At 37.4% G+C, this 14375-nt stretch overlaps 1 long non-coding RNA gene across 1 annotated transcript in view; it reads left to right on the top strand.

The window, feature by feature from the left end:
• Positions 1-8743: 8743 nt before the first annotated feature.
• LOC149500221 (uncharacterized) overlaps positions 8744-14375 on the top strand; it is a 94531-nt gene continuing 88899 nt past the window's right edge. The window contains exon 1 of the long non-coding RNA XR_016325235.1: positions 8744-9514. This is a non-coding gene — a long non-coding RNA (uncharacterized LOC149500221). The remainder of the gene's footprint in view (positions 9515-14375) is intronic.

Below are 14375 nucleotides of genomic sequence, written 5' to 3'. Positions count from 1 at the left end.
CAGCTATTTGAATGGAGTTAACTTAATTGAGGTTCAATTAAAAACATCAAGCTGTTGATGTCAACACCAAATAAAACGCACCTTTAATTACAAAGATAAATGTCGCATATTAAGCAAAATGTCGTTTAAATCATATTATTATACCTATATCGCCTTTTAACAACTACCTATTTTATCCCGTATATGACAAACATTCCTATGTATTTATTGTCGTAGATTAATTAATATAGGACTAAGTTTAAATCTACGAGGATATTAATAGATCACCTTTCGAATTATCTGTCGTCCAATATTGCGATTCATTCAATTCTGACAATAATACTAGTGTCAAAGATTAGTTAATTTTTTTTAGGTTATAATGCAGACTTCTTTTTTGTTCAACAGACATGCTGCCAAAGTTAAATAAAGTAATTGACTAAATACTCTTTTCGACATATATACAGATTTATACATTATTTGCGAATAAGAATATTGGAGGCGATCGTCCATTTTGAGATATAAGATAGTCCTAATGCTTCCGCCAAAATTACAGCCATATTTCAAAGTTTAGGCAAACTGGCGTATAGCTTGTTTGAATACTCTTTTGTGGAAACGAGATAAAATTATATTGCATTACGCGTATTTAACATTTAAAATTTAGATTAGGTACTTTAAATAGGTAGTTCTTATGTTAGCTAGGTGTTGGCCGCCTAATATCAAATTTTACCTTGTATTAATTATTCGATCATTTCTGTTTTATGAGTAAGCATTGATTGATTCAAAAGTTAAGAGCGAAGTAATTCAAGATTACTACAACGAAACAAGAAAAAAAACTGTATTTATTGGTTTATAAACGAATTTTGAAATAACTATATTTCATCATACGCTTTTATTATAGTAGATTCAGATGTCTGGGATATTTTAATCAAATAATAATAATAATAATCCTGCTGATCACTTGGATAGTTTATCGGTCATTTAATAATAATAACAATCAGGGTCAAGGCGTCTGGTCCAAACTGGCCTTCCCTGTGTTTTATAGACTGATATACATACAGGTAGCCCTCCTATAACACAGTAGATACGTTCATAAAACGTCCGGTGTTGTGCGAACCCGCGTTATATGAGACTAGAGAAGTCAGTACAAAAATGAGAGTATTTTTTATGAATGAAACATCTCAATTATGCCTGTATGTGTTTTTTTAACTTATTATACATCAAAAATAACCAGTTAATTTTGGCTTATTCCCATATATTGTGTGTTCATAGTGCATCATCATCATCATCATCATCAACAGCCCACAGTCGTCCACTGCTGGACATAGGCCTCTCCCAATCTACATCACTGAGCCCGGTCTGCAGCTCTCCTCATCCACTTCTTGCCGGCCACCGTGCGGAGGTCATCGCACCATCTAGCCAGGGGGCATAATGAATTATAATTATCTAAATAATTTTAAACAAAATCTCGTTATCGTGTTGTAGAAGTACCGTATTTGTTATAAGCGGTTTTGGGGATTTTTTCGTTTTCGTGTTATAGTGGAACCCTGTTGTAGAATAGTGTGTTATAGGAGAGTTACTATAAATGCGTTTAAATAGATTCTCTTTCATCTGTGTCGTGCCCTAGCCAATAAGGATCACGAACTGGTGGTAGGACCTCTTATGAGGCCGCACGGGTAGGTACCACCACCTCGCCTATTTCTGCCGTGAAGCAGTAATGCGTTTCGGTTTGAAGGGTGGAGCAGCCGTTATACTGAGACCTTAGAACTCATGTCTCAAGGTGAGTGGCGGCATTTACGTTGTAGATGTCTATGGGCTCCGGTAACCACTTAACACCAAGTGGGCCGTGAGCTCGTCCACCCATCTAAGCAATAAAAAAAATATAACCTACCCGCGAGGACTCACAAGAGGTCCTACCACCAGTAAATTTTATTTAAAATCTTAGCATTACTAAAACTTATTTAGTTTCGTCTATGTTCCTACAGAAAGTACTTAATTACAATTTAAAGAAACAAAACTCTAGCCGTCTACGACAGTTGTAGGTAATTCCAATGTAAATTCTAATATGTTCGAAACATTTAAATGACTTATTCATAGAAACAGAGAACTCTATATTGGTCATTAACCCACAGACACAGCCCACTGAGTTTCTCGCCGGATCTTCTCAGTGGGTCGCGTTTCCGATCCGGTGGTAGATTCTGCGAAGCACTGCTCGTGTTAGCAACACATGCTAGGGTAAGGTGAAATAGCCTCTCAAGGATATCAGCACAGGTAGGAAAAAAAAGAAAAAAAATATTGGCCATAATAAAATTATATCAACCTATGTAGGTATGCATTAGAATAGAGGCAGTATTGCAATATTTTGTTTACTGACCAAAATTGCAAGTTTCAAACTTCAAATTGTATTTTAAAGCGAAAGAAAGTGTTCAATGTAATAATATATAAAACCCTATTGGATAGTTTTATTCCAGCGGTAAGTAATTAGGAGATTGATTCTAACCTAAAACACAACGTTTGCCACAATTTTATGTTACGTAATTATTGACTACATGATTAATGAGATATAATAATAATAATAATAAGCCCATTTTTATTTCCAAAAACAAAGAAAAAAACACTTTATCAAATAAAAAACTACAAAATTAAATATAAGCTTGTGTTATTGGAACCCCATTCGGGTATAGGCCTCCTCCGGCTTACTCCACTCTTCCCTATCCTTGGCTTTGTTTCTCCATTTTTTTGATTAATGAGATATAAGAGAACTAAACTGAAATATTTAGTCAATAACCGAATCAAAAAGTTTCAATTACTTTTATAACAATCGTATAGTAAAATTATCTCTAGAATAATCTTTACTGACCCAAGTTAAAATTCAAATTTGTTTTCAAACTGCAATTAAATAAATGAATTAACTTAGGTAATGTTTTAACTACAAGTTACTCTGCTACTGGAAATAGCCCTAGTAGAAACGCATCGAGATAAAAAAAATTTAATGGCAAAGAATTATTTACACGTAAGTTGAATGGGAGTAATTCAATTTTAAATTCATTTAAATAATAATACTATTTTTTTTTTTAAAAGGATTTTATGACCTGGTATCTAAGACCTTTAAGTCATTTCTTATTTTAATTCATATTCTTATTTTTATGAAAAATGATGAAATGAAATGAACGGTAGATGATTAATTTGAGACATTAATCAACTGGGATGAAATTAAATGAGATGATACGGGATGAAATATAATCTCAGTAAAATGGTGGTCATTTACTAAGATTTTTTCAGTGGACTTTTTGGAGGATCCCGAGAAGTTACGTCCACCGGCTTTGTTTCATTTTCCCACATTTGTGCACTTTCACAGATATTAAACAGTTAATAAACCACCATTATTACACATTTAAACCCGAAGAAACACTAAATAGACAAAATAAAACAAATCACACAACTTCACTCCTCGCGTTCCCGCTAAAAAGTCTAATAATAATAATAATTTATTTATTAACCTTGAAAACATTTACACATAACAGTTTGCTAAAAGCTCTCCACACTAGGCACTGCCTGTCTCGTGGAGAGTTTTTTTACAGGAGTATCTTAAAACTAGTAATAACGGTGCTGAATATACGAGTAAAACAAAATAGTTAAGCGAATATTATACATATATATAAAAAGAAGAGAAACAGGTGTAATGATTTTTACTATGCGTGTTTAGGGTTACTTAATGCATTTCTAAATGTTCTAAGAACGGCCGCCGTTTTTAAATTATAGTAACAATGTCATAATTGCAATGCGCTTCAGATAGTCGATTACACAACGAATTAATTGGCTTAATTTAATTAAAAACAAAGTCGTTGTAAGGATCGTCGGATGCGTTAATTTGTGAGGTTGGTTTTTAAAGTGGAAAGACTGGAGTCGTTTTGGCCGCCTAAGACATTCAGCATACACGTATCAATCTGCTTAGATCTTTTTCTTCTTCGTCGCTTCCTCATCAGTGAGGGTCGTGACCACCTTGGTCCAGTTTCTGCACCAGCTTCCTCCAACGTTGCCTGGATTCGGCCTGCTTAATGGCGCCCGGGACGCTGGTGTTCGTGGCCTCCTTGATAATGTCCGTCCACCGGGTTAGCGATCTTCCTCGACTTCTCTTTTCTTCCACGTGACCTACAACTATTAGTTTTTCCAAGTTGTCAGGATTTCGTCGGGCCACGTGTCCGAAGCACTTGGGGAGACGCTGCATACAGATTGTAGGTAGACGAGTCTTGACGTTTAGCTCCGAGAGAATTGACACATTTGTTTGCTTAGATAGGCAGGTTTTTTTTTTTGGAGGAAATAACTACGTACTTTAATAGTGGATGAAGTAGAAAATCGAACCTGCAAGATTCAATTTGCGTAATTACCGATGGTAGGACGTATCTCGACGAATAGCTATCACTATCCCACATATTTCTGGCAAATAAATGAATAATATAATATGAAGTCATCGTGGCTTAAAGGATAAGACGTCCGGTGCCTTCGTATGTAGCGATGCACCGGTGTTCGAATCCCGCTGGCAGGTACCAATTTTTGCAATGAAATACTTACGTACTTAACAAAAAACAATTACAGCTCATGTCTCAAAGGTGAGTGGCGGTATTTACAAAAAAAAAAAATTATAATTAAATTCCTACTAGTTATATGCATAAAAGCTATCTGTCTTAATGTGCGTGCTGACTATCATAACTTGACTTGGTAACCGTTTAATAATAAGTGGGCTGTAAGAACGTCCAGCCATCGCAATAAATAAATCTTAAAGTGTTGAATTAGTATGATAATAATATATGCAGGTTAAAAAGTAATAAAGGCCCAAACAACAATTCGGATTAACTATTAATTTATTTTATTTTCTCATGCTGATGCCGGTCAGGATGTCAGAGTGAAGTTATAATTTATTTATTTTCCTACCTCTGCCTTGAGAGGCTATTTCAGCTTCGCCCTAACATGTAGGTGAGCTCACAGGGCTCAAACCGGAGTGTCGCTAACACTGGCCCTAGCAAGAACAGTGCTTCGCAGAATCTACCACCGGATCGGAATCGCGGCCCACTGTAAAGATCCGGCGAGAAACTCAGTGGGCTGTGTCTATGGGTTACGTCACTCGTCGAGCCCTTCGTCGCAAGCGACGGGTTCGACGACGACGGTGACCAGTTGTAATATTATTGTATCGTCATTGGTCCTTGACGCGTGAGCGAACTGTCAAGTTGATAGGACGACTTGAAGTCAGTAGAAATGACGTTCAAAATTTCAATTACGTACATACAAGCCTTCTTCTTCTTCTTTCTTTTCTATTACCCTCTACTGGAGTGTAGGGCTCGAATCAAATTCTTCTATTTGCATCCGTCTTGGGCACGGTTAGTGTGGTACGGACATGTGATGTGTAGAGAGGAGATGCATGTGACTAGGATATGTATGGAAATGATAGTGCAAGGTAGAGGGGGAAGAGGTCGACCGAAGCAGACGTGGGTGGAGTGTGCAAATGACGATATGAGACAGAGAGGTGAATGAGTGTTTGGATGATGGCTGATAGAATGAGATGACGGCTGATAGAAGAAAATGGAATAGAAACATTCGCTGTGCCGGCCCTACCTAATGGGATAAGGTGGACAAAGAAGAATAACATCGGTCTTGGGCAGTCTGTTCTAGTTCCTCCCATGAGAGGAGAGAAAACTCTGGTACAGATCAAGTGTGGCGGTGCAATTCGAAGCAGCAGCCCTGCCAACAGCCTAAGGCAGTATGGGCTAATAATAAACCTATATGTCTTAAACTTTTTACATTACTGAAACACGAATCAAACAAACCAACCTACATACGTACATTAAGCGTGTTCAAAACCAGAGATTCTTTTCAGCGACATCATAATTTACATTCGTATGTAATGCTCATTAGAATTTTAGATTTAAAAAAAAATTGAATACGTTCCAATAATACTTGTAAATGAAGTCTAGTCTAATCCTTTACAACGCAATCCCTAAGGTTTACATATTTTATTATAGCTTTATATTCACTTAACAATGCAAATATATTATATCAGATTACAAAACTTGGTATTTCTTCTTTTTCTTTATTATGTGGCCCCTTCTTGAGTAAAAGAATGGAGGACCTTTTCCACCTTTCCCTGTCCTTGGTCAAACGCATCCAACTTGTTCCAGAAGTGTTTATTATATCATCGACCCATCTTTTCCTCTCTTGGTTTACCTGATCGCCTCAGCCATTTAGTAGTTCGGTAAGTCAATTTCTCATCTTGACATCATTTATATATTTTAACAGTTTTGAAAAGAAAAACAAAAACGTACATATGTATGCTTAATAATATTTATTTTCTATTTCTTAGATGGGTGGACGAGCTCACGGCTTGGTGTTAAGCGGTTACCCTGAGCCCATAGACATCTACAACGTAAATGCCGCCATCTACCTTGAGATATGGGTTCTTAGGTCTCCGTTTTTACAGTACAACCGCTGTCTCGCCCTTCAAATCGAAACGCATTACTGCTTCACGGCAGAAATAAGCAGGGCGGTGGTACCTACCTGTGCGGACTCACAAGACGTCCTACCACCAGAAATACAACAGTTTATACAACTCATTGGACAGAACACAGAACCAACGAATCCATTCTTACCGAGTTCAACATTCCGATGCGCCTCAGCACTCTATGCGCGCGGAGGAGTTTCGAGTTCTTTGGACAAATTTCCAGAAAGAGACGAGACAATTTAGAGAAGCTGCTGGTAACACGGAAGGTATGCAGAAGAAGGCCCAGAGGCAGAAGTCTAATATATTGGTCTGATCAGATACTCTCTACTCTCAGTGGTTCAGTCCACTATACCATCCGCACAGCTGAGGATAGGAGGGACTGGTGCAGGATAATCCAGGAGAATGTTATTAAAGGAAGTCACGACCCTCAGCATTGACGATTATACAATACATTACTGAATAAGTATTTGGTCCTCAGTCCAATAAGAAATTCAATTACTGCTGGTAGAATATCTTATGAGTCTGCACGTGTAGGTACCACCGTCCTGCCTATTTCTGTCGTGAAGCAGTAATGCGATTTGAAGCGCAGGGCAGCTGTAGTATATGTACTGAGAATTGAAGACATGAGTGGATGAAAGGGTTAAGTACCGTTTGTAAGATTTTTATGTTTTTACATTGAATGAAGGTGTTATGTGCCTATAAACCATATTAGACCTTAAAACTCTGGGTTAAAATTCTATTTTTAGAAATTGCATGTGATGAAGGAGCTATGTACGAATAAAAACTACAACTAACAAAAGTTTTTTGCCCGTTTTCTCAAAATTAAGAAATTGTATCATATATCCCCTTCATCCACTCAGGTCTTCAATTAAAACTAATGTTTCAAAGTGACTGCAGTTGTGATGTCTATGGACACCGGTCCGTCTCCAGGTGAGCCGTGAGCTCGTCAATCCATCTAATCAATAAATAAATAAAAAAACGTGTAGGCTTACTATGACATTTGCTTCAAGCTGGTATGAGCATGCCCTGTCGGCCTCAGCTATTCCTGATAGTGGACTAGGGATGTCAAATGAAGACCTTGTCTCCACTGTTCCAATGAAGTCGGGCAGTTCATATCATTAGGCGAACGAAGCTATCGCTTCAGCCGCCGCGTCCCTGGGCTCTTTATTGGCGAAGAAAAAATCCATGTTGTACATAACTCGTCCCTATAGCCATCATGACGAGTCCCCTGCCAATGACGACGACTATTTCCAATAGAAACATGAAATGGAAACAAATGTTTTCGAGAAATTTCAAGTTTCATGCATACAGAATTAGTGCATTTTTGGGGACAGCATGGGGGGTATAATTGAATCTCAATTTAGCTCAATTAGTGTTTTCTGAAAGTTCCACATAGTACTAGCTCCGAAAGCTTCACACCAGAAGAGCCATTGTATAGTTTCCATTTTTCCAGCAAAAATAGAGGAACGTGGATTGAGACTATCGTATCTCATGAAGTCTTCTTAAAAGGGCTATTGTTGATAATATTAATGGAGTTGGGCAACGTGTGAATTGGCCCGGCTATTCACTACCACCCTGCCTATTTATACCGCGAAACAGTAGCCCCAAGCAGTAATACATTCGGGATTGAAGGGCGGGACAGCTGTTGTACTGTAAAACTGAGACTTGGAACTCATAACTCAAGGTGGGTAGCGGCATGTACCGTATTGACCAGGACCTGACTGGTACGTGATCGTGTCCACTAATGTGAGCAACAAAAATAAAACTGTCAGTATTCAATGTCACCTTGTCGTTTGAAACTATCACAGATTTGCGAAGCTGTAACACCAAACTGATTTTCTAATTTATGTAATTTAGCTGAGGTATTTACCTATCTTCTTGTGTGTCTTTTTTATTCAATTCTAAATCCTAAACTTCGGACCCAAAGGCTTGCGTGGTCACGGAAGACTTTAAACATTACTTTCGATAGTTTCTTCGATAGCTAAATTCTTTTCTACGACTTTCTAGAAAATTCTCAGAATACGACAACGCTTACAAAATTTAGGTATTTGTCAGTGAACCATTATTAGAAACTTTCTCAAGGATTTTAGGTTATTATTATTATTATTTTAATATTCCAGCGCGGTAAATATATTTATTTTAATGCCACCAAGAGTGGGGTTCGTCGATAGTGCCTATGTGTGTTTCTGGATGCCTCGTTTAGGCATAAGCACGACCAAGCAGTTCGTACAAGGTTAAATTGAATGAATTTGAGTTACGCCTCGTCTCGCCATTTGGACTACGCGAGTCGCGCGCGCGCCACCTCCCGCCGCACGAACGAAGTTTAACGCGACCGAAAAAAAAACGCCCTCTGCCCTTTTCGCCCTCGAAAAATCACCCTCGTAAACTACCCTCGGTTTCCAAGCCCTTCAAACGAGCACACCGTTAAAACGCCCCAAGAACCTTCCAACAGCCGGATGCCCGGTACGAATCGAAAAAAAAACCCTTTTCCTCCCGCGGCGTTTCGTAACTATAAACGCGATACATTGCTAAAACAAAACGCGATCAATTTACTGGACATTTTATTTATTTATTTTTTTCGTAACCTCTGTGCCTTTTTGCCGTTAATCTTTCGAATAGTCATTCAGGTTAAGTTCTGTCGAATTTTTAGCCCTTATCAAGGCATTATCCGGTTTTATCTGTTACTTATTTTATCGGTGTTGTGCGTTCAAAAGTGTCCGTCGAGTGCGAGTGGCGCGCGCGCGCCGGCTGTCGGCCATTTGTTAGGCCTAAATAAGCGGCAGCCGCGGGCAGATGCGAAATTTTTGCACAAATATCGATCGAAAGAATCCAATAAGATTCTTATAGGCCTATTTAGAAAATTGTCGGAAAACACTGTGTAGACGTTCTATTATCGATTTAAAGTGATTTTCGGTCAAGGAACACGTTTCGAATATGAATTTTGAACGAATTCGTGAAGTGCTAGTGTCGGAGCTCGGTGCGAGTCGCGAAAGTGTTTGCTGATACTCGTAGGATGGATACAGTTCGAAAATTCCCGATCTAAATGTAAGTACAATGTCTTATAAATCCAAATCATAAATAAAATATAGGTAAAATATATTTGATTACGTATTTTTGTAAGGTTTTATTGAGCGCGGAAGACAAACGATCGCGGCACTAAGCAATAAATTGTTTTTCAACCAAAAAAGCAACGAATGCTATCAAAGGCTTATAAAACGAAATTAACACTGTTTTTTATGATTGTATTAATTTAAAATTAACTAAATATGAGTGCGTGAAATAGCTGGGAAATCGATGCAGAAATTATTAAAATTATTCCAAGATTAGATTTCGATCACAAAGAGTTGACTTATTTAGGCTCGTGTTTGTCCGCGTCAACAAGGAAACCATTTATTAATTTAGCAAAATAAGAATATTTTAATGTAAAAATTGAATTATATAATACCACATAATGTACCTAATAATATCTTGATTATTTATTCTAGAAACATTTTGTAGTTTCACCCGGGTAAGATTTTGCGCTGTAAACAAATCATATTGTAAGGACTTAATAAAAATAATATTTTGTGTGAATTACTTGTACTTCAATGAAATTATCTGAATTTAATTATTATTTATAGCATTTTTTTTCTTATAGAATATCGCTCACCAACTCTTTGAGTGCGAGAGAAGTTTCTCATATTTTTTTAACGAAATTAAAACTCGATTTCTTTTTCTTTATTATTAATATATTATTTATTAATCTTTCTTTTTAATCTCTATTTTATTAATAATCCTTGTTATTAATCTAAACAGTAGAAAATCAAAAAGTATTCGGTCCATTGCCATAAAAATTTCACTGTGATCTTAGGCCGAAATTCATCAAAAATCTATCACTAGGCAAACTTACAAACTGAACTAGAGTCTGGCTTACGAAATTCGATCTACAAGATTCATACTTCTACAGTGTATGAACAAACTAAAAAAAATACATTTTATTCTTTTGACGTATCAGAACCGCAACAGAATCTAGATTTGACGCGAGCGAGCAATGCGCTTAAAAAAAAAAGAAACACCTATTTGTCTTTTTGTTTCAAGATACGTATTCAAAATATTGTAAATTGTTTAACTTTTGTAAATCCTAAATATCCTTCGCGTTACGTTTATAATCCTCTGAATAAATTTCTCTTGGACTATCTTTGACCAGGTCAGTCTATGCCACCTTACACCGGTCAGTCAGTAAACTCAATCACCCATTAACGCAATGACGAAAAGATAACTCTTTCTTGAAATGTCATAAAGTTTATCATTAACTCTTAAAATTGCAGTTATAGTAAGTTGTGCATTTAGCAGCTTTATTGCTTGAAGCGATCCCTCCAGGAAATGCGACAACGCAAGTTGTAAGTTTTTTTTATTGCATAGATGTGTGGACGAGCCCACCTGGTGTTAAGTGGTTACTGGAGCCCATAGACATCTACTACGTAAATGCCGGTACCCACCTTGAGATATAAGTTCTAAGGTCTCAGTATAGTTACAAGGGCTGCCCCGCCCTTCAAACCGAAACGCATTACTGCTTCACGGCAGAAATAGGCAGGGTGGTGGTACCTACTCGAGCGGACTCACAAGAGATCCTACCTCCAGTAATATAACCAACCAAGTCCAAAACGGCCAAATATCTCTGTGTTCTGTTAGTTTTAATTAGTGATGTGAAATATTTAAACGACAATACCTTTGTTTCGCTTTCATTCTCAAACCAGAGAGCCGTTTTTGATGAAATTCGGCATTGGAACTTTGAACCCTGGGTAAGAGTACCTTAAAGGCGGACTACCTTATATCGCATAGCGGAGTACTGATCTTCGTCCACCCGATGTAGAGTGTAGGAAACCAGCCATTAAGATTTCACTAAAACAGTAAGCGATTGTCGATTTTAATTCAATTCATACTCATTTAAATTTTTGACTTTAAAAACATACTGCTTTTAATCCACGTCCTGGTGAAAATAAGACTAGCCCAATAAACTTTTTCGCCGGATCTCCTCAGTGGGTCGCGATTCCGATCCGGTGGTAGCTTCAACGAAGCACTGCTCTTGCTAGGGCTAGTGTTAGCAAGTTCTCTCAAGCTGAGCCCTACCCCTCCGGGCGTAGCTAGAACAACCTATTAGGCTACTAGCGAATAGGCGGGAAAAAACAATAAACTAAATGCGTGTAAAGTTTTATCATGCACGCGACTAAATTCTTATCATTTAGGCCTATTGGTCAATTGAAATAGATTATTTATCGATTGGGGCTCCAAACTTCCAACAGACTACCGATGGAGCTATAACTCCGGCTATAGCATCGAGAAGGTTCTTGAAGAAAAGCTCAACTTTATCCAGTGGGCCGATCAGATATAAACGGGTGCACACGGTAATGAAGATGCACACTTTAAGACATGGATTTAAGGTCTCCGTTGAAATTGTAATGTTTGCTTTACGACGTGAAGAAGAATTTATTTAAATTAAATGAATATTAATCTTAATTTTGTTACTATTAAATTGTGTTTAGTTGTATGAGAAAGCTTATCTATGAGCTACGCAGCTTTTGGATCCGTCGCCTTCTATCGGAAAAGGCGAATTTGATCCTTTTTAGAACAGAGGATATCCAAAAACAATTTATCTTAAATTACAGTCCTGATCTATCTATCTATAGTTTGATCTACTTTAAAATCGAATTGATCAATTTATTGTTGTTTTAACATAACTCTTAGCCGACTTAACCTAATAGGTGTATGGCTCTAATAAAGAATTTAAAAAAAAGCATAACTCTTCTTTTGCGAATTGTTTATAATTATGTACCACCATTTCGCCTTTTATCGCATTGGGAACAAAAATCTTAGGACAAAGGGTATGGCGGCATCAGGGTTGTGATGCTTAGGTACCCACTTAATATCTTGAGGATCGTGAGATCGTTCTTTAAGTCGAGACAAATAGAACACAATTAAAATAAATGAATGCATTTAATTTTTTTTTTAAATCAAACAGAAAAGCACGCTTCGATACCAACCCAATAAAAGGAGGTAATAACATAATACCTAGTCAGGTCACAAATTCTGTCACATGTTTAATGTAAAATAATTGAAACAAGTTTATTCATTATGTAACCATTCATATATTAAAATGAACTTAACAAAACATAGATTCTTATGACACTAAAGTTTATTCAAAATGACCTCCGTGATTTTGAATACAGGCCTTCAATCTGCGCGGCCAGTCGTATATCGCAGCACGAACGAGGTCCATGTCAATATCGGCGGCTGCCTTAATCAAGGATGTCTTGAGTGACTCCAAATTGGGATGAGGCTTTGAGCACGCCTTTTCCTCCAAGTGTTGCCATATCTTGTAATCTAACGGATTCAAATCTAGACTGGAGGAGGGCCAGTCTTCGTGCCGGATGAAGTCGATTTCACGCGCCGCCAGCCAGTCTTGTGTGCTCTTCGCTCTATGAGCTGGCGCCGAATCTTGTTGAAATACCCAGTGCCTGTTATTGAACATGGTATGAGAAACAGGTTCCACAAGGTTCGTCAGGACTGTATTTTGATACACAACTGCATTCGTTTTTACACCTTTCTCACAAAAATGTACCTCTGTTAAGCCCCAATATGAAACTCCCAACCATACCATGAGCGAGGATGGAAAATGACCTCGTTGGACACGCGGAATACGGTTGCTCGCTTCTTCACTATTGTGTGCGTACACCTTATCATTTTGTTTGTTGTAGCTATCATTTTGTTTGTTGTGTCTGTTGTAGTAAATTTTTCATCCGAAAAAAGAATTTCCCGATATTTTTTTCCCGCGTACCGCTTCAACAAAGCGCGGCATCTCTTCAGTCTCAGGTCCATTAGACGAGCATTCAAACGATGTCCTGTTTTTCTTCGATATGCCCGAAGCCCTAAGTCTTCATTTAACACCCTTTTCACCGTGGTTCTGCTTAACCCCATCTGAAGGGCCAACAGTTTCTGCTTACGTTTGGGATTTCTTTGAATTCGCGCCTTCACAGCTTTTATCACTGCTGGAGTCCTAACAGACCGAGGGCGACCACTTCTTGACCTGTCATCTACACTAGAGTCTTCATTGTATCGTTTGATGGTACGATAAACGAATCTTTTGGTTATATTCAAATTTTTCAGTATGTTAAAAATTTGAATTGGCGCGTAACCGCAACGATGCAACGCAATAACTGCAACACGGTCTTCTTTTTAAGCGTCCACTCCATATTTAAAAATGAGTAAAATTCTAAAAGTATACATTTTTATTTTCATGAACAATTCGAAATTCGAATTCAATAAACTTTTTTGTGGCCAGCATTCTAAAAGAAAAGTTTTTACTGTGTGACAATACTTATGACCTGACTAGTTATATATGTGTCCCATTCGGGTCAGAATATTGAGCCGGAGTAACAAAATCGTCTTATTATCATCATCGACCCTCGGTTCGCTTGCAAATTTATAATATATATTCGGATGTCGTGATGTCTTTATAAAATACATTGACTGCAACCTCCATTACGTAGATACGTACCTACATAGATATAGGACACGATAATATAGTTAAATAGAAACAAACATATTTGTGCCTAATCAAGAATTATACAAAGTAAATAATTGTACTACACTAATATAAATCCGTACTCTAGAAATCTAATCTATATATTAATACGTGAAGCAAAAACTTTGTATCCCTTTTTACGAAAATTGCGCGAACGGAGGAGTATGAAATTTTCTACAGTTATACAGAATATAGAGAAGAAGTGTACAATGCTAATATTTTTTTAAAATAATGCATAAAAGATACATTAAATCAATAAAGAAAACATTACACACACTACATACCATGTATTTGACGCACACACGCATGCATACTATTTATTGTCAAACTTTTGTTCTTGACGTC

This window comes from Bombyx mandarina, chromosome 23 (genome assembly GCF_030267445.1).
Source record: "Bombyx mandarina strain Sakado chromosome 23, ASM3026744v2".
Classification (NCBI taxonomy): Eukaryota; Metazoa; Arthropoda; class Insecta; order Lepidoptera; family Bombycidae; genus Bombyx; species Bombyx mandarina.
This window is presented reverse-complemented; position numbering and strand designations above follow the sequence as displayed.